The sequence below is a fragment of the Eucalyptus grandis genome, chromosome 6, assembly GCF_016545825.1.
Source record: "Eucalyptus grandis isolate ANBG69807.140 chromosome 6, ASM1654582v1, whole genome shotgun sequence".
Classification (NCBI taxonomy): domain Eukaryota; kingdom Viridiplantae; phylum Streptophyta; class Magnoliopsida; order Myrtales; family Myrtaceae; genus Eucalyptus; species Eucalyptus grandis.
This window is the reverse complement of record NC_052617.1, coordinates 22,273,364-22,294,038: the sequence shown is the minus strand read 5'-3', so window position 1 is coordinate 22,294,038 and position 20,675 is coordinate 22,273,364.

Sequence of the window (20,675 nt, the reverse complement as noted above, 5' to 3'; positions counted from 1 at the left end):
TATTTCAGGGAACAATTTCTGAGTAAAATAAGATGTTTGGTAACTATACAAAATTTCTATTCTTGAAATAGAAAAAGAATAGAAATAGGTTTGGTATGATCTTTTATTTTTTGTATTTATTTGTTTTTTATTCCTGTTCACTGACCACCGATTGGCGGCCGCCCTTCGTTCATTGTCGGTGGCCACCACTCGTCGCTGCTAGCTGCCGTCGCAAGACCGTTGGCCACCAATCGCAGCCACCACAGGACCACCGACTGCCAACCGCCACCGATCGCCGCCCACAGCCAATCGATCTCCATCAATCGCCGACGGCGACGGGCGACAAGCCGCCGGCCATTGGGCGATGGCGACGACGACCGGGTGGCAGCCAGCAATCAACGACCGCAACAGTAGTTGGTGGCGGTCATCGACAATTGGGGGTGGCCGGTGGGCTATGGGCGGTAGCGATGACGATCAAACGGTGGCGGCGATGATTGTCGCCGCCAGTGGGGCAATGGTTGACGATGACCGACAATCGACCGACGATGGCTGCGACCGGCCGAAGGTGGTCGGCGGTTGGCAAGCGGCCACCCAAGGCGGTAGCAAGCAAGAAAAACAAAAGAAAAAAAGAAAAGAAAAAGTTAGTTTGTTTCTAGAAATTGTTCTCGGAAACAAGAAGTTACTTTTTTTTATTTCTTGTTTCTTCCCAAATTTGTTCTCATAAACAAAATTTTTATCAAACAGATTTACGTTCTTTCTTTGTTCCAGGGAACAATAGAACCACCTGGGATTCCACTACCATGCCCACCCTATTCACAAGGATGGTATGGATCGTGCGGATCATGGAGTCATCGTCCACGATCAGCACGGACAACTTCTTCGCAGGTGCAACGGTCGAGCGACTCTGGTCTCGTCACCCATTTTGGCTTTCTCGCTTCCGGTGCTCCTCAAGCAGGGGCTAGTTGCACCGGCGACTTGCTTTGACATCATTTCCCCTGGCACCATGTCGTGCAATCGAAGTTATAATGAACATGAGAATCAAGCATAAATATAATTCTCTTGTTTATAATATGTTCGGCGATAGATTGTTTTGTATGTTAAGCTCTAATTTGACAAGACTTTTTTAAGGATTATGTTTATCAATTGAGTTCTTTTGTTTTTTCTTTTTGTAGGATTTCATCCTGAGGGGCTTTTTGTAGCCACTCTTTTAGGATGTGTTGAGGATGACGAAAATGAAAAGAGTTGCATGCACGCATACATAGAGTTTCTAAAGTTGGCTTAAAACAAATAATTTCAAGCAATTTCGTTACAAAACTAACTCAAAACAACTTGTCGCTCCCACACAACAATGATGTCTTGTAGGTAGGAGCTTGGATTATTTTTCTTCCCTCCTTTTACATCTTTAGCAGGGACAACATAGCACAATAAAAGGAAAAAAATGACTTAAGTCGCATTTAAAATTAGCTAAAACAAAATCTGATAAGCAATATCAATTCATTACTTGACCTAAAAAAAGTTCAATCTAATATGTTGGAAAAAGACATTTGAGAACCGACCAAAAAAAAAAAAAAAGACATTTGAGAAAGTAGAAAACTACAAAGCAACCGAAAATGATATCCTAAATATTAATATCGTTATCTAGTCTCCAAATCCACAATTAGTATCATAACATCAGTACTATTATCCAGTCTCTTTTTCACAATTATTGTTTCAGATGTCATTTCTTTGGTGAACTAGTTACTTTAATAACGAAAGTGACATACTCAATGCATACTTGAGATAACCTACTTGTGTACATGAGACCTTACAATGGAAATCTTGAGAAAGTTAAACTTAGAATATTAAAAACAAATTTTTAAATATTAGGTTGTGCTGTTTTTTGTTTTTTCTTTGACACCAAGTGTGGAAATTATTACTTTAGCAAGTTCTTTAAAGATATATTTAGTTTATATTGCTTGGAAATAATCGAATCAACATGAAAAATTTTGGAGCATTGGATTTCCCTAAAAAAATTTATAAATTGAGATAGCCCCAATGCTCCTCGAGTCGGGGCTAGCTACACCAGCAACTTGCTTGGACATCATTTCCTCTAGAACCACATCGTGCAATTGAAGTTTCATTAACACAAGAATCAAGCATTTATGTAACCATCTTGTCTAAAGTAGCTCGGATGATAACTTCTTTTATATGTTAGGTTCTAATTTGATGAGACTTTTGTAAGGATTAGATTTATCAATGAGTTTTTTCTTCTTCTTTTTTTTTAAGGATTTCATACTGAAGATGTTCGTGTAGTCACTCTTTAGAATGTGCTAAGGATGACAAAAATGAAATGAGTTGCATGCATTCATACATAGAGTTTCTAAAGTAGGCTTAAAAAAAATAAGTTCGAATAATGAATAAATTATAAAACTAACTTGAAACACCTCGTTGCTCAAACACAAGCATGATGGCTTGCAAGAAAGAGCTTGGATTATTTTTCTTCCCTCTTTCTACATCTTTGACAGGAATTATATAGCACAAGGGAAGGGAAAAAAGAATTTAAGTCACATTTAAAATTAGCCAAAAACAAAATCTGATGGCCAATATGGACTCATTATTCGACCTAAAAAGTTGAATTTAATACATTGGAAAAAGTCATATTTGAGAAAGTAGAAAACTACGAAGCAACCAAAAGTGATATCTTGAATATTAATATCGTTATCTAGTCTTCGAATCCACAATTAGTATCATACTATCAATATTGTTATCCAGTCTTGGATTTACCATTATTATTTTAGATGTTCTTTCTTTCGTAACTAGTTATTTAATAATGAAAGTGATATACTCAAGGCATACTTGAGATCAACCTACTTGTGTACATGAGACCTTACTATGGAAATCTTGAGAAAGTTCAACTTAGAATATTAAAAACAAAATTTTGAAGATTAGGGTGTGTTGTTTTTTTTTTTTTTTTTTTTTTTGGTAAGTGGGTGTGTTGTTTTTTTGTTCTTTCTTTAACCCAAAATGTGGAAATTATCACTTTATCAAGTTCTTCAAAGAGATATATTTTGTTTTTATCATTGGGAAATAGTCAAATCAACTAGACTTTCGTAAAATTAAAAAATTGAAGCATCGGATTTTCCCCCAATAGTTTTATAAATTGAGATAGACATTGCAAGCCCTAAAGGTAAATATGTAGTTGAAAAATAGTTTCCATGATTAGAATCATAGATTTGCCACAGTAGCTATTAGAAATTATCCGATATTTGATTGTGTGGAAATTAAGAAATATTGTAAATGAATATGCAGACTTTTAGTAAAATGATTTTTCATTTCTGCAAAATAAAAGTACCCCAACGTAGATTTTGTTAAAGATAGTGAATTGAAAACAGCATCTGTGGCAATGCATAAGGAAAAAGAAGCTGAAAAAGAAGTTCGTGACTGCTAATGCTATGCTCGTGATGACTAATGCTATGCTCGTGGCTATAAGGAAGAAGCATTGAAGATAGTGAATCCAAGACCGACATGAAGAGAGAGTCTGTTCTTTTTTCATCACACGTGTTTGTAGAGCTTGAAGATTTCAAAAGTAAACACACATGTTCTAATACATTAGGGCGGTTATTCTGTTAGATATAAAACCGAAGTTGTTAAGCCGGTGTTGAGTCTGTTCATTTTTGGATCGTCTTCTTCCTCAAGTCTCTTGTAAGGTACTCTGTTTTTTCAGAGTGTGTAGATCAAATACAAGCATAGAAATAGAGAGACGAAGAGAGTAATTGGAGAGCAGAAGTAAAAGCTCTCAGTTGAATGTATGCTTTGCTCTTTGATTCAAGAAATACATAAATCTTTCTTCTACATCTTGTGTTTTTTTGTTCTTCATTTCTTCACATGGTATCAGAGCTTTCCTGAGAGCTCTAGCTTCCTTTACTATACTGCTTGAAGTCTTATAGAGTCTGTGTGATCCAGACGATAGCAAGAAGATCAAGAGCATAATCTAGTTTCTGTTTGATAGTAGCCGAGAAAGCATATCTTCAAAAGTTTCTGGAAATACAGAATGGCAGCAAGGATACAGAAATATCCATTTCCAATCCATGTCAACATAGCGAACTTTGTTACAATAAAATTAAATGAAGATAATTTCCTACTTTGGCAAGCACAGTTTCACAGGTTCTTGCGAAGTCAGGATCTCTTTGGATTCACCAATGGTGAAATACCACCACCAGCTCAAATGATGCAGGTTGAGATTGAAGGTAATGAAACAAAAGTGGTGAATCCTGATCATACAGATTGGATGAAGACTGATCAGTTAATCTCATCTTGGATAAGTGGAGCAGTGTCTGAGAACATTTTAAGCTTGATCATCGGGCTAGAGACATCATATGAGGTATGGCAGACTCTTCATAATCGTTTCAGACATCATGTCAAAAAAGAGATGAACATTGAATGTTTATCTTCGAGCCATTTGTGATCAACTTAATGCCATTTGAAAACATAGATCAAGATGTTTGGTGTTCACACAAAATGTATTGCTTAAAACTTCAACTAGTGATGCAAAAAACTAGGCTACAAACATATTTTGTGAACCAATATAATCCTAATCTAGCCTAACTAAGGGGAAAAGTCGAGGAGGATGCAAGCATGAATCAAAAATGTTGAGACAGATAGGAACATTGAATGTTTATCTTCTATGGAGAGTTTAAGTCCATTTGTGATCAACTTAATGCCATTTGAAAACCTGTTGATGAGATACCTCACTTTTCTTGAAGGTAATTTAATTTGATTTGGTAAATCACTTTAATTTATATTGGTAATTCTATAGTAGTTAAGAACTTCAAAACATTAGCAATTAATGTAAATAAAATCTAGTAATTAGTATAAAAAATGCTAATATGCAAACTATAAAAGATTTGGTAGTTTCAAATGCTAATATGAAATAGTTTTATTTATTCTCCTCATTCAAGATGTATTACTTCAAAGTAGGACTGATTACAATGTATAACTGCACTTAAAAGCTCAATAGCAACTAGATTAACTGATGACCTATCAAGTATTATCTCTCAGAACCTAACATGTGAAACGAGATAAAATGAGTGAAACAAGATGGCTCTAAAGGCTAACAAATAGATCATATTTTGTATTAGTTGCAGTTTACTCAATAAAAAAGGTAATCTTTCTAAAAGCAATCTAGTCCTTAGTCCTATGGCTTTATACAAGCTACAAAAAGAAAGTTTAAGATTTCTGGAACAACATCAGCATGAATATTTGGTGCTTTAGGAAAGGAATTGTGCCTGTAAACATGCTCCCCACTTAGCAAAGATGGCAGTTCAAAAGTGATTTCAAGAAATCCCAGACCCTGAGGGTCCTCTTCTTCATAGTCACTAGAGTCAGATTGCTCTGAGCTTAAATCACTCTCTTCTTCATCACCGATTTCCGCATACTCAGATAGTGCTATACAATCAACGCCAAACTTGTCCAAGACCACATTCATCATCCCATGATTCAAGCTCAGCTTCTCTCCATACACCAGCTTTACTATCAGGATCTCAATGAAGGACTTAAATAGTGACATGAACTACTTATCGTATTTTCTTCAGTTGTCCTGAAAGGAACATAATACATAAGCCTATGCTTATAGTAATGGGGGAGAAAAGAAAGAAAGCTGCACTTGGAACCCAAAGGAAAAATAAATAAAGAAATACCACCAGCACCCTCCTTCCATGGATGAGGACCTTACACACATGTATTTACTTCATCATGCAAATAGAGTTCATCTTAAAGCATCGACTGCTAACGCACGATTCACTGATGCAACACACAGAAACTAGAGCCACCGAGTATCTTTATCCAATATAGACATAACTCAAAATGCATACTCCCTCCGTAACCCGCAGCTAGAGATAAGCTGATCATAATTATGCCCAACACGACAGTACCTCTGACGTAATGAAACCTCTCCAGATTGCTCTTGGGTTTATCAAGCACTCATCGAAAAAATGATCAGAATCGTAACTTGGGGGCTTCCACTGACCTCAGCACCAATCAAACATCACAAGCAAAGCAATAGAGTACACAAAACAAACAGGCCAGATAACAACCAACTCCCCAAGACGCATATTCCCCAAAGAACAACCAAACCCATATCAAGAAAGCTCTCAAAAACCCAGAATACATCAATTTCCAAGGGCCAAAAGCGGTGCCCAGAAAGGAAAAAAAAACCGAAACCAAGAAGACGAACAAGGGAGGAGAGAAGAAGCGCACGCACCGCAAGGATCTCGGTGTTGGCAGGGTCGGAGGCAAGGGCTTCCTTGAGCGAAGAAAGGGAGTCCCTCTGCTCCTGCAATTGGAGCTCCAGCTGAACCTCCAGAACTCTCTCTTCTTCTTCGTCGCTCGCCATTTGCCTTTTCTGCCTTCTGCTTATGGAGGATGGAAAATGGATTCAACGCTGGTACGGAGATTGCCAGGTGAAGGAGAAGGGAACGAAACGACGCGCCGTCTTAGCTTTGTGGAGTTGGGCGACTGGATCCGCGGACGAAGATGGGCGACGACTGGAGATGGGCGCGGCGACTGGAGTTGAGCGACGGCGACGGAGATGGGCGACGGCGACGGCTACTGGAGTTGGGCGACGACGACGGCTACTGGGCGATGGCGACTGGAGCGCGACTGGGGACACGGACGGACAAGGCGGGTCGGACGGGACGACCGGAGCAAATTGGCCGGTGGAGATGAGCGGCGAGGGCGACGGCGACGGCGAGATGAGCGGCGACGGTGAGGATGAACAGCTTCGGAGTCGTTAGGGTTTCTGGTTTGAGGTGAGGAGAAGGAATGGGGAAGCTACGGTAGTGAGGAGAGAAGAGTCGATATTTGCTGAAGGAAGAAGGGGATGGATAGAAACAATTTCTATTTCTACTTCAGGAACAGAGAAATAGAGAAGCTAAAATTTTTAGCTTCATTTCTCACCAAAAACAATTTCTGAAACAAATCATATCCACCACAAAGTGCAGCATCTTATCAGAATATGCATAACGTGAAAATAGCAAATAATAGTCCATTAGAATGCCAAATCTGTAAAAGGCCAGGACATACAGCACTTCGATGTTGGTATCGCTTTGATAATTCATATCAAGCAGATGAAATACCAACTGCACTAGCAGCAATGCACATTGAAGACTCTCATGGCACTAAATGGTATCCAGATACAGAGCCTTAGCTCATATCATTGCAGACCCTGATATGCTTCAATATTGTTCTTTATATAGTGGGACCGATACTGTTATGATAGGAGATGGTTCTTGTTTATCAATCTCATGTGTTGGTGATGGCTTATTGCATACAAAAACTAGCTATTTACCAATAAATGATGTATTGATAGTCCCTGAAATATAGAAAAATCTACTTTCTATTTCGAAGTTAATAGATGATTATCCCTGTTCTTTTATTTTTGACAAACATAGGGTATATCTGAAGGACAACTGCAACAATACAACAGTGAGGCTAGGAAAGAAAGTCAAGGGACTGTATCAAGTTGACCCTAAAGTCATAGAAGTTTTCTTCACTTATATTCAAAAAGAAGTAGGAGAAGACTTGTGGCATCAGAGGCTGGCACATGCCAGTTTAAAAACAATGAAGTATTTGCAAAGTCAGCACCTAATTCAATGTAATTCAAGAACTCAAAGCATACGTAGTAGTTGCCAGATTGCTAAGAGTTCAGCTTTGCCCTTTCCTATGTCAGACTATACATCTAATACTCCCCTAGAAAAGATACATTGTGATGTTTGGGGACCCTCACAAGTTCAGTCTTTTCAAAAATTTCGATACTATGTCATTTTTGTGGATAATTTATCTCAATACAGTTGGCTATATCCAATGAAACAGAAGTCGGAATTTTATGACATCTTTGTCATGTTTCAAAAGCAAGTCGAGAATTAGTTTGATCATAAGATCAAAATCTTTTAGTGTGATGGAGGAGATGAGTTCACCAGCAACAAAGTTCAGAATTATCTACAACAATGTGGAATTAAACAGATATTTCCTGTCCTTATACAACAGAACAAAATGGACTATCTAAAAGAAAACATTGACATGTGGCCGAGTTAGGACTAGCAATGCTATATCATGCCAAAGTACCCTTAAAATACTGGGTAGATGCCTTCATGACAGCAAATTACATCATTAATCTACTTCCTACTTCAAAGCTCTATATGAATTCACCCTACAGTAAATTGTACCAACAGAAACCAAGCTATACACATTTAAGGGTCTTTGGATGTGCTTGTTATCCATGCCTCAAACCATATGCACAACCCAAGCTTGATCCAAGATCTCTTATATGCATATTTTTGGGATATAATGAAAGACATAAAGGATATCGATGTCTTCTACCCACTAATGGACATGTCTATGCAAGTCGTCATGTGGTATTTGATGAATCAGTTTTTCCTTTCACCAATTGACTACCAACTGAGTATCATCAAGGTACCAACTTGTACAAACAGTGGATAAATGGAGTAACCTTTCTAGACTCTATAGCTACAGAACAAGTTCAGCCTAAGTCCAATGAACATATGGGACATCTGCAAGATACTGGATTGGTACAGAATATCCATACTCATGCATCAGATTCTACTGAATTACCAAAAATGCATACTGAGGAACCAGTATGTTCTATGCTAGCACTGCCAGAGATCAATACTGATCAAGCACAAAGCAGTTCTCCATACAACACATAAGGTATATTGTCTGTTCATCCTATGCAAACCAGATTAAAATCTAGAATAGTCAAACCTAATCCTAAATATGCATGCTTGGCTTAATATAAAGTTCCTCTCGAACCAAAAACAGTCAAATTTGCACTGGCAGACAGAGGATGGTATCAAGCAATGCAAGATGAAATGGATGCCTTATACACAAACCAGACATGGGAATTAGTGCATCGAACTGATCACATGAATGTCATAGGGTGCAAGTGGGTGTTTAAAACTAAACTTACTGCAGATGGTCAGCTTGACAGACTCAAAGCAAGACTAGTAGCTAAGGGGTTTCATCAAGAAAAAGGTATTGATTTCACAGAGACCTTCAGTCCTGTCATTAAACATGCTACTATTCGAATTGTTCTTTCTATGGCAATGACAAAGCATTGGCTATAAGGAAGAAGCATTGAAGATAGTGAATCCAAGACCGACATGAAGAGAGAGTGTATTCTTTTTTCATCACACGTGTTTGTAGAGCTTGAAGACTTCAAAAGTAGACACACGTGTTCTAATACATTAGGGCGGTTATTCTGTTAGATATAAAACCTAAGTTGTTAAGCCGGTGTTGAGTCTGTTCATTTTTGGATCGTCTTCTTCCTCAAGTCTCTTGTAAGGTACTCTGTTTTTTCAGAGTGTGTAGATTGAATACAGAGTATAGCATAGAAATAGAGAGATGAAGAGAGTAATTGAAGAGCAGAAGTAAAAGCTCTCAGTTGAATGTATGCTTTGCTCTTAGAAATCTTTCGTCTACATCTTGTGTTTTTTTGTTCTTCGTTTCTTCACAGATTTAATGCTTAAGTTTTCTTAAGTTTAAAGATCGAGGCTTTGTTCTCACCATCCTCACTTGTAATCAGAGCTCTCGTTAGATTTTTGGACTGGAACAGGTAATGCATCATGACACCTTCCTCATAAGATATGGATTAAAAGGGGAACCATTGAGTTTATTAATTAGATAGACCGACTGGCGTCATACATAAAACCCCAACGCTCGCACGACGCGAAAAGAAAACCAGATGCTTCCCACAGTCAAGAACTCAGTCATCGATCTTCATCTTCTGCAGAATATTCTTAAGGATCTCGATCGACAACGGCTTCCCATAACAATCATCCAGACCAGCCGCCATGAAAGCGTCCTTCTCCGTATCCATGGAGTGCGAAGTCACTCCCACGATCATGCTATTGACTCCCATGTTCCGCAGCTCCTTCGTCGCCTGGGGAGGAAGATGAAATGCCGTCATGACGGCACAGAATGGATACTTAATGAGAAAACTGTAGGCATATGGAAAAAGTATGTTTGCGCATCTTTGATAGCTCCTAGTTTACCTCGATTCCGTTCATCACGGGCATCTCCCAGTCCATGAGGACGACATCGAAGGATTCTCCAGAGCGGAACAGATCCACAGCCACCTTCCCATTCTCGGCCACTTTGGATTCCACTTCCACGCCCACGCTATTCACGAGGATGGTATGGATCGTGCGGATCATGCAGTTGTCATCCACAATCAGCACGGACAGCTTCTTCTTCACAGGTGCAGGTGTTGAGCCAACCCCAGTTCCGTCACCCATTTCAGCTTTCCTGCTTCCGGCGCTCCTCGAACTAGGGTTAGCTGCAGCAGCGACTTGCTTCGACATCGTTTCCCCTAGCACCGCATCATGCAATCAATGTCACATTAGCATGAGATCAAGCATTCATGTAATTAACTTGTCTATAATAGGTCGGACGATAAATTGTTTTATATTTACAGCTCTAATTTGATGAGACTTCTGTAAGGATTAGTTTAATTAATGGTTTTTTATTTTTTGGTAGGATTTCATCCTGAAAATCTTTGTGTAGTCACTCTTTAGGACTTATTGGATGACAAAAATGAAATGAGCTGCATGCATGCATACATAGAGTTTCTAAAGTTGGCTTGAAAATAGTAATTTCAAAGAATGAATAAATTACAAAGCTAACCAGAAACACTTGATCACTCACACACAAGAATGGAGGCTTGCAGGATGGAGCTTGAACTCTTGATTTCCTTGCCTCTTTTGACATCTTCAGCAGGCATTATATAGCACAATAGAAGGGAAAAAGCAACTTAAATCGCATTTAAAATTAGCAAAAACAAAATCTGATAGTCAATATCGAATCATTACTCCACATAAAAAAGTTGAATTTAATACGCTGGAAAAAAAGACATATTTGAAAAAATAGAAGATTGCAAAACAATGGAAAGTGAAATCCTAAATATTAATATCGTAATCTAATCTCCAAATCTACAATCAATACGTACTATCAATATCGTTATTTAGTCATGAATTCACAATTATTGTTTTAGATGCTATTTCTTTTGCGAACTAGTTAATTTAATAACAAAAGTGATATGCTCGAGGCATACCTGAGATCCACTTACTTGTGTACATGAGACCTTACTATAGAAATTTCGAGAATACAAATTTTTGAACATTAGGTTATGTTGTTTGTTGGTTCTTTCTTTAACTCAAAGTGCGGAAATCATTTCTTTAGCAAGATCATGGAAGAGATTCATTAAGTATTTATTTCTAGAAAAATGTCGAATCCAACTTTCCTGTCAAATTGAAAAATTGAAGCATCGAATTTTCCATTATTGACAACAAATTATATTTAAACATTTTCATGAACAGTAAAAATATTTTTGTTTATCATTTTGCAAACAATTAATTATAGGAAAATATATTTATAAATTTTTATTTTCTACAAAACAAACAAAGCTTTAGACTCCTCAAGTTGTCATTGGTCATAAATCTTCCATTTAGGAATAGCTTTAATCTACATATAAAATTTTATTAAATATTCCAACACTTATCAGTTTTTATTAAAAATCCCTTACACAAAAAAATGTATTAAAGCTTTATTTGTTTCACTAAAAATGAATGATTTGGAAAATATTTTTCTAAATATCATTACATGTATTGTTTGAAGTAATTAATCAATAAAAAATAATTTTGCAATAAATATTTTCATCGTCCACAAAAATGTTTAGACATTAATTGATGTTGATAATGAAAACTATTTCATTGACTAATTATTTTAAACGATATAAGAGACTATTTTTAGGGAAATATTTTTTGAATCATTCGTTTTTTGCAAAACAAATAGAGCTTGAATGAAATTTTTATCTACTAGAGTGATGATGCAGTCACCCAAATAAATAAATAAATAATGGGCATTTTAACTTGCTTGTGGAAGAAATTCTTTACAATACTAGTGGTATAAATAGAATTCATTAGAACTTTGGACTTGATAGGGACCTGATGGATATAAATCAATATAAACTTCATAAAATGTATTGTGTGAAATACACTTTGACATGTTTAGATTCATTATGTAATCTAAACTCAATACCTCCTTTTAATTCATATCCACATTTTGCGTATGTTTCAACTTTATAAATTCTTTTAAACATTTTCTTTCATTTTTTCTTCCACAATTTTGAAGCGAATTCTAGTCAGCCATGACGTAAGATGTGTATGCTATCCGTGAAGTCAAGCAACTGGGGACTAACGACAATTAAATTGTGTTTAATAGCTGCTTCATCAAAGCTTAAAAACATCTTATTTGAAGATGATGCATTGTGAAGTGGCAAAAGAATTGATTTTGATCGCGGAAATAATCTGATTGGCATTAAGAAAATCACATGAATTACTAGTAACATACATGTTCGAATGGTTCCTAAATAGTGTCGGATTGGACGAGGGTCAGAGAAAAGTAGATAATATTGCAAGATTAAAACTTGGGACAAAGCGCATCTGAAAATGTCGTACTAGCCAGTCCATTTTCAGCCATCATCACCACCACCACCAAATAATAATTGTCATTAGTCCCCAGTTGCTTGACTTCACGGATATTAAGGAACAACCTGCACAGGGATCCACTGCACATTGGCCCTCATTGAAGATCGGTATTATTGGCCTCAGATGCGGGACGATGTTGAAGCTTATGTGAGGACGTGTCTTGTATGCCAACAAGACAAGCTGGAACAACGTTCGTCGCCAGGGCTCTTGGAGCTGCTTCCCGTTCCAACTCATTCATGGGAAAGTGTTTCCATGGACTTTATCGTCAACTTGTCAAAGTTTGAAGGGTTTCGGACTCTCATGATCGTGGTGGACCGGTTCTCCAAATATGCGACCTTCATGTCTACAACGAAGGATTGTCTGACCAAGGAGGCGGCCAAGCTGTTCATGAAGCACGTGGTCAAGTACTGGGGAGTTTCACGAACGATCGTGAGCGATCTTGATCCTCGATTCACGGGGCATTTCTGGTTCAAGCTCTTCAAGCTGCTAGGGTCGAAGTTGAACCTCTCCACAAGCCTGCATCCCCAAACTGACGGTCAGACAAAGTGAGTCAACTTATCTCGAACATTATGTGAGCACAATGCAAGTGAATTGGGTGAAGTTGATCAACATAACCCAGTTCTCCTATAATTTGTAGCGGAGTGAGTCCACCGATCAGAGCCCATTCGAGATCACGACCGGGCAACAACCACAAACCCCAAGCGTAATCACGTCGAGTTATCGGGGGAGTAGCCCGCCCGCATACAAGTTCACCAAGGATTGACAAGAGCATGCCAACTTAGCACGCACGTGTCTACACAAGGCTCCCAAGCGCATAAAGAAGTGGGCCGACAAGAAGTGACGGTATGTGGAGTTCCAGGTCGGCGACTTAGTGTTGGCCAAGCTGCATGCGGTTCTCTAATACAAAGACGTGCACAATGGGTTGATCCATTGCTACAAGGGGTCATTTCGTGTGCTACAACGGGTCGGAAAGGTCACATACAAGCTGGAGTTGCCACCAAAACTCAAGGTACATTCGATTTTTCATGTGAGTATGCTTAAGCCTTTCTAAGTTGATGAAGAAAATTCAAATCAAGGGAAGTCACAACGGGCGCCACTCGGGACAAAAACCTCGTATGACTGAGAAGTCGAGTGCATAATGGTGGATCGAGTTATACGGAAGCGGTACTGTATGCCGAAGCGAGAATACTTAGTCCAATGGAAGGGTCTTCCGGAGAGCAAAGCTAGTTGGGAACCCACGGAAGCTCTTTGGCAGTTCAAGAAGGAGATTGACGTTTTTCATGCCGAAGACGCGACAAGGGCATCGCCTGATTAGGTGGGGGAGAATGTCATGGCTCAAAGGAAAAGCCCGATCCAAGAGGGTTCTAAATGACGGCCATGACCCATCCATGGAACAAGCGACCCTCGGCTTGTATCTTTGAGTCCTAGGGTTTTCTCAAGTGTTCTAGAATACTCCTGGGGGCGGGCCATATAATAATTGTACAGTTATGTAATAAATGCGGGTAGATGATAGTTGGGGAGATACAATCTCTACCATTAAATCGATGAGAGATCTACGGATACAATTTTTCTTATACTTGTATATATAGGGGTCTCATTCTCCTCATTGTATCATCTCATTCACAAGTGAAATACAAGTTCAAAAGTTATCTCTCCAGAGTCTCTCTTTAAAAGATCATTGTGAGTTGAGTGTGAGAAAGGCTGCTTAAGAGAAATCCTAAGGCCGCACGAACTAGGGAACGCTAGATCGATCAACCCGTGACACATGCATACATAGAGCTTCTAAAGTTGGCTTAAAAAAAGCAATTTTGAAGAGGTTGGGACACCTGGAGTGCCATAACTTGGCACGGAGGGACACTTAAGTGCCATAACTTTAAAATGGTACACTTAAGTGCCAATATCGGAGTAAAACGGGACACTTAAGTGCCACTCCGTCAAAAATCCGACCAAATGGCTGACGTGGCAATTTTCCGGCGAGTTTGGTCCAAAACAGCATCATTTTGCACACTAACGTGGCGGAGAAAATGCAAAAACGACACCGTTTCGTATCTGACGTGTAAATAATAATATAAAAATTAATTAAATTAGATTTAAAATTAATTTTATTTAAAATATTCAAAAAAATTAATAAAATAAAATTTAAAAAATAAAAAAAAAACGGGGGAGGGGGTGGTTGAACGGGTGGTTGAGGGCTAAGACCTCGCCGCCACCGCCTCCCGCCGTCGCCGGGAAGGGTCGGCGATAGAGGGGGAGGGTCGGCCGGGGTTGTCGGCCCCCGGCCGATCGACGGCGAGGGTTGCCTCTTCGAATCGCGGCAAGAGCCGCAACCCGCCCCCTGATCTAGGTGAGGGCTCGCGGGCCCTCGCCGTCGGGAAGGGCCGGCGATGGAGTGGGGAGGGTCGGGCGAGGTCGCGGGGCCCTTGCCGGGGGCCGGCGAGGCCGGCCGACCCTCTCCCCTCCGTCGCCGGCCCTTCTCGGGCGACGGTGGGGAGCGGCTGCGGCGAGGGCTCGGCCCTCGGCCTGTTGGATCTCCCCACCTTTTTTTTTTTTTTTTTTTTTTTGAATTTTCTTAATTTTTAAAATTTTTAAAATTTTTCTTAATTTTTTAATTTTTTGAATATTTTTAATAAAATTTAATTTAATTTAATTTAATTAATTTTTATATTATTATTTACACGTCGATGCGAAACGGCGTCGTTTTTGCATTTTCTCCGCCACGTCAGCGTGTAAAACGACGCCGTTTTGGACCAAACTCGTCGGAAAGTTGCCACGTCAGCCATTTGGCCGGATTTTCGCTGGAGTGGCACTTAAGTGTCCCATTTAACTTCGAAAATGGCACTCAAGTGTACCATTTTGAAGTTATGGCACTTAAGTATCCCCCGGTGCCAAATTATGGCACTTGGGCTGTACTTCTGCCCAATTTTGAAGAATAAGTAAATTACAAAACTAACTTGAAATACCTCGTTACTCACACACAAGAATGATGTGTTGAAGGAAATTGGATTATTTTTCTTCCATTTTTTAACGTCTTTAGCAAGGATTATATAGCCCAAGGGAATGAAAAGAGTAATGTAAGTTGCATTTAAAATTAGCTAAAATAAAATTTGATAGCGAATATAAACTCATTACTCAAACTAAAAAAGTTGAATTTAATATGCTGGAAAAAGTCATGTTTGAGAAAGTAGAAAACTATCACGATTGCGACGGCTTGGGAGACCATAAAGCGAAAGAAGTCCGGAGTCTTTTGGCATCCTTTCATTTTGAACAATACATCTTGCCTCGGTTCCAATTTAACCTTTGGCTCATCAACAAGTGTAGGCTTCCCACCCAAGCTCTCCTTTTGTCTTATGGTAGGATTGATTATGCTTCCTATCCATTTTGCAATGTTGTGCCAGACTCTATTGATTATATCTTTTTTGGGTGTCGCATTACATCTAGTATTGCTTTCTTTTGGGCGGCCAGATATAATCTTCCCTAGTGTAACAGGTCTTGGGGAGAGAATCTCCATTGGGCCATTAACTTGCTTTCGGGCAAGGAGTTCTATAAATGTATTACTCGCTTTTCTTTTGTGCGCTTTGCCATATCATTTGGAAGAACATGAACAATATTCTCTTCAGAGGGGAGCCGCTTTCTGTCCCGGCCATGAAGAAGCCTCTTCTCAAAGTCGTCAAAGACAAGGTTGTCACATTCAAAAATGTGAAGGACTCTATTAGGAATAGGAGGTTGCAACGTAGTTGGGACGTTGACTCGATAATTTTCTCTACTACAGATCTTCATCCGTTTGTCTAAACTACCTTATCACCGATCATTCTGCTGGTCTCGTTCCTGGTATTAGGCTACCGATGCCTTGGTGGAAGGCGTTTGTTTCTCTCCTTCCTTGCCCTTGCTGTTGTAGTCGTTTGTTTTTGGTTGACAGCTACGTCCGATGTGCATGTTGTTTCTGCTTTTGTTTCTTGTCTTAGCCGCTTGGCTTTTTCTCCCAGCTTCCTTCCACTCATAATGATTTTCTTATCTCGAGTGCAAGTTTTTTTAAGCCTACAGTTTGGCATTTCCCCAATATATTGCTTACTTTTACACACACACAAAAAAAAAAAAAAAAAAAAAAAAACTATGAAGCAACCAAAAGTGATATCCTAAATATTAATAGGATTATATGGTCTCCAAATCCACAGATAGTATCATACTATCATTACTATTAGTTAGTCTTGGTATCATAATTATTGTTTCAAATGTTATTTCTTTCGTGAACTAGTTACTTTAATAAATAAAATTACATGCTTAAAGCATCTTGAGATCGGCCTACTTCTGTACATAAGACCTTACTATAAAAATTTTGAGAATGTTAAATTTAGAATACGAACAACAAATCTTTTTAACATTAGGTTATGTTATTATTACTTTTTTCTTTCTTTAAACTAATGTGTGGAAATTATTACTTTAGGAAGTTCTTGAAAGAGATATATTTAGTTTTTATTGCTTGGAAATAGTCAAATCAACTTGACTTTTGTAAAATTAAAAAATTGAGGCATCAGATTTTCCCTCAAAAGCTTTATAAATTGAGATAGCCTCAATGCTCCTCAAGTTAAGACTAGCTGCACCAGCAACTTGTTTCGATATTATTTCCCCTTCATTGTGCAATCAAAGTTGCATTAACATGAGAATCAATCATTCATGTAATCATCTTATCTATATTAGGTTGGACGATAAACTCTTTTATATGATATGCTCTAGTTTGATGAGACTTTGTAAGGATTAGATTAATTAATGAGTTTTTTTTTTTTTAGGATTTTATTTCGAAGATCTTTGTATAGTCAATCTTTAGGATGTGTTAAGGATGACCAAAATGAAATGAGTTGCATGCATGAGTCACTGGCCGATTGGTCTAGCGTTCCATTGCCCGTGCGGCCTTAGGATTTCTCTCAAGTCAGGCTTTCTCACACTTGACTCACAAGGATCTTACAGAGAGAAACTCTAGAGAGAAAAGCTCTGGTTTTGTATTTCACTTGTGAATGAGATGATACAATGAAGGGAGGATACCCCTATTTATATAAAGACAAGGCAAACCGTATCTGTAAATCTCTCCTTAATCTAACGGTGGAAATTATATCTCCCTAATTGTGATAGCCTCCTCTCTTGTCCCACATCGCTTAGGGAGGGAGGTCTTGGTTAGCTTATAAGGTTTGGGTCTCTCTAACCTGTATAACGCGTTTTAAAGCCGTGAGGGAAAAGACCGTGGCTGGGATGGTGGTTCGTCCGCGTCAGGGCGGGTGACCCAAAGCGGATAATATTACACAGTGGGCCCCAAGATGTTACAAGTGATATTAGATCCGACTCCCGACCGTGTGTGGGGCTACAGCAAGAATGCTGTTCTGACGCTCGTGGGGCTGTTCTGACACCCGTGGGGACGCTCTTCTATTAAGAGGTGGAGAGTGTGACAGCCTCCTCTTTTGTCCCACATCACCTAGGGAGGGAGATCTTAGTTAGCTTATAAGGTTTGGGTCCCTCTAACCGCTTTAATTCATTTTAAAACCGTGAGGGAAAAGACCGTGGCTGGGATAGCGATTCGTCCGCGCCAGGGTGGGTAACCCAAAGCGGATAATATTACACAGTAGAATCCAGGATGTTACACTAACTACCAACTATCCGCATTTATTACATACGAATACATTTACAGTATCGCTCCTGGCGGTTCGTCCGCGCCAGGGCGGGTAACCCAAAGCGGATAATATTACATAATGGGGCCCAAGATGTTACTCAAGAAAACCTTAGCAGCCGGGGATACAAGCTAATGGTCGCTTGATCCATAGTCGTGTCACGGCCGTCCCATAGCAACCTCTTGGATGGTCGTTCTTTCGGGCCGTGACACATGCATACATAGAGCTTCTAAAGTTGGCTTGAAAGAAGTAATTTCTAACAATGAGTAAATTACAAAACTAACCCAAAACACCTAGCTATGCACACACAAGAGTGATGGCTCGCAAGGAGGAGGCTAGATTATTTTTCTTCCCTCTTTTTACGTCTTCTACGTGGGTTATATAGAACAAAGGAAGGTAAAAAGCAACTTAAGTTGCATTTAAAATTAACCAAAACAAATCTGATAGCCAATATTGACTCATTACTCAACCTAAAAATATTGAATTTATGCTAGAAAATGACATATTTGAGAAAGTAGAAAACTATAAAGAATCAAAAATGATGTCATAAATATTAATATCGTTATCTAGTCTCCGAATCCTAATTTGGTCATACTATCAAAGCCGTTATCTAGTCTTGAATTCATAATTATTATTTCAAATAATATTTCTTTCGCAAACTAGTTACTTTAATAACGAAAGTGACATACGCAAGGCATACCTGAGATCAACCTACTTGTGTACATGAGACTTTACTATGGAAATTTTGAGAATGTCAAACTTAGAATATCAAAACTAATTTTTGAGCATTAGATTATGTCGTTTTTTTTTTCTTTCTTTAACCTAAAGTGTGGAAATTATTACTTTAGCAAGTTCTTGAAAAAGATATATTTATTTTTTATTGCTGGAAAATAGTCGAATTGACCTGATTTTCCTAAAATTAAAAAAAAACTGAAGCATTGGATTTTCCCTCAAAAGGGTTATAAATTGAGTTAGACATTGCAAATCCTAAAGATAAATGTTGCGACCAATTTTTCGGGGTGTGAACCACCTAAGGTTTGGCTAATGGATTGTTAAGCCTAGACTTAACTCGGGCTCTCCCAAGCTCATACCAATTCGCGACTTATATTCAAGTTCTTAACATGCAAATTTTTTTAATTAGGAGTCGCCACTAATCTATTTTTGGTGGGTCGATTAGAAACCCAAGTAAAATAACGGAAAAATTATTTTACTCCTACGAACCAGAAACTATGGGTACGGGGACTTGATTACTCTAGAATTCTCTAACGCCCTTTCGGTACATTTCTTTTTATTTTGAAAAATGTTTGGCAAGTTAGCCAGATTGATTTTAAATTTATTTCCTAACATGTGAGGCGATCATGCGGGTGCGCAATCCATCAATTTAACACCCAATAAAGCGAATAAGAAATGCAGGACTTACCTCGTAATAACGAAAGCATATGCAATGTTAATTCAAAATCCACATCAACAACCTTGGATATGGTTTCTAATTAACACGCAAATTCTCTTTTTTTGTTTCACTTATTTAATGAAAATTATGCAATATGTGATGCAATATTAACTAAATAACCTAACTCTAATGACATGTAATTTCTAATTGAATTGACCTAGTAACAACTAGCATATGACATGCATTTCAATGAATCTAATCCTAATGATGTGCATGTGACATTTCTTTTTCCTAAAAGAATGCAATCTATCGTAGAAAATAAATCTAATTCAACCGATGGCATTTTTTGTATTTTTCATGAAATTCGAAATTAGGTGAAATGTGAAAATTACCTAATTAGATTAAGATCCTATTTAATTTATATTAGGAATTAGGTTGAGCCATATCCTAATTTAAACTAAAATATTATCTTAACCTAAATAATCCTAAAATGCAATATATCTAAAAATAAAACATTAACTTATTAAAAAAAATGATCTAAATCAAACTAAATACCATTTAACCCTAATATGCAATGACATGCAAAATATGCCCTAATTCTACATGACAAGTGTATGATGATTTTTTTTATTGCGTTTTTGTTTTCTTTTTCTTTTTTTTAAATTTCGAAATTAATAATTGCCAAGTAATTAAGCATGCAACCTAAATTAAAATCTAGCAACCTAAATTGATTTATTTGAATTTTTCTTGATTTTTATGAAATTCGAAATTAAAATTCCTATTCTAAATATGCAAACCCTAAAACAAGTAATATCCTAACATGCATCTAATCTAACCCAATTTTTATTTCGAAAATTCATGATAAATATAATGCTTTGCCTAAATATGCAAATAACCCTAAAACATGTGATATTCTATCTCAAACATATCTCAAAATAAATAAAAACGATCAAATCCATTCAAAATTACCCCAAAAAGGACATCACATATCGCTCGATCAGGATAATATTTCGCTAGTAAAATCGATAATTTGATTTTAAGCCTTAAAGATCAAAACATCAATTTTATTCACACTTAATTAATTATTTCATCTAAAGCTTTATAGATGAAATA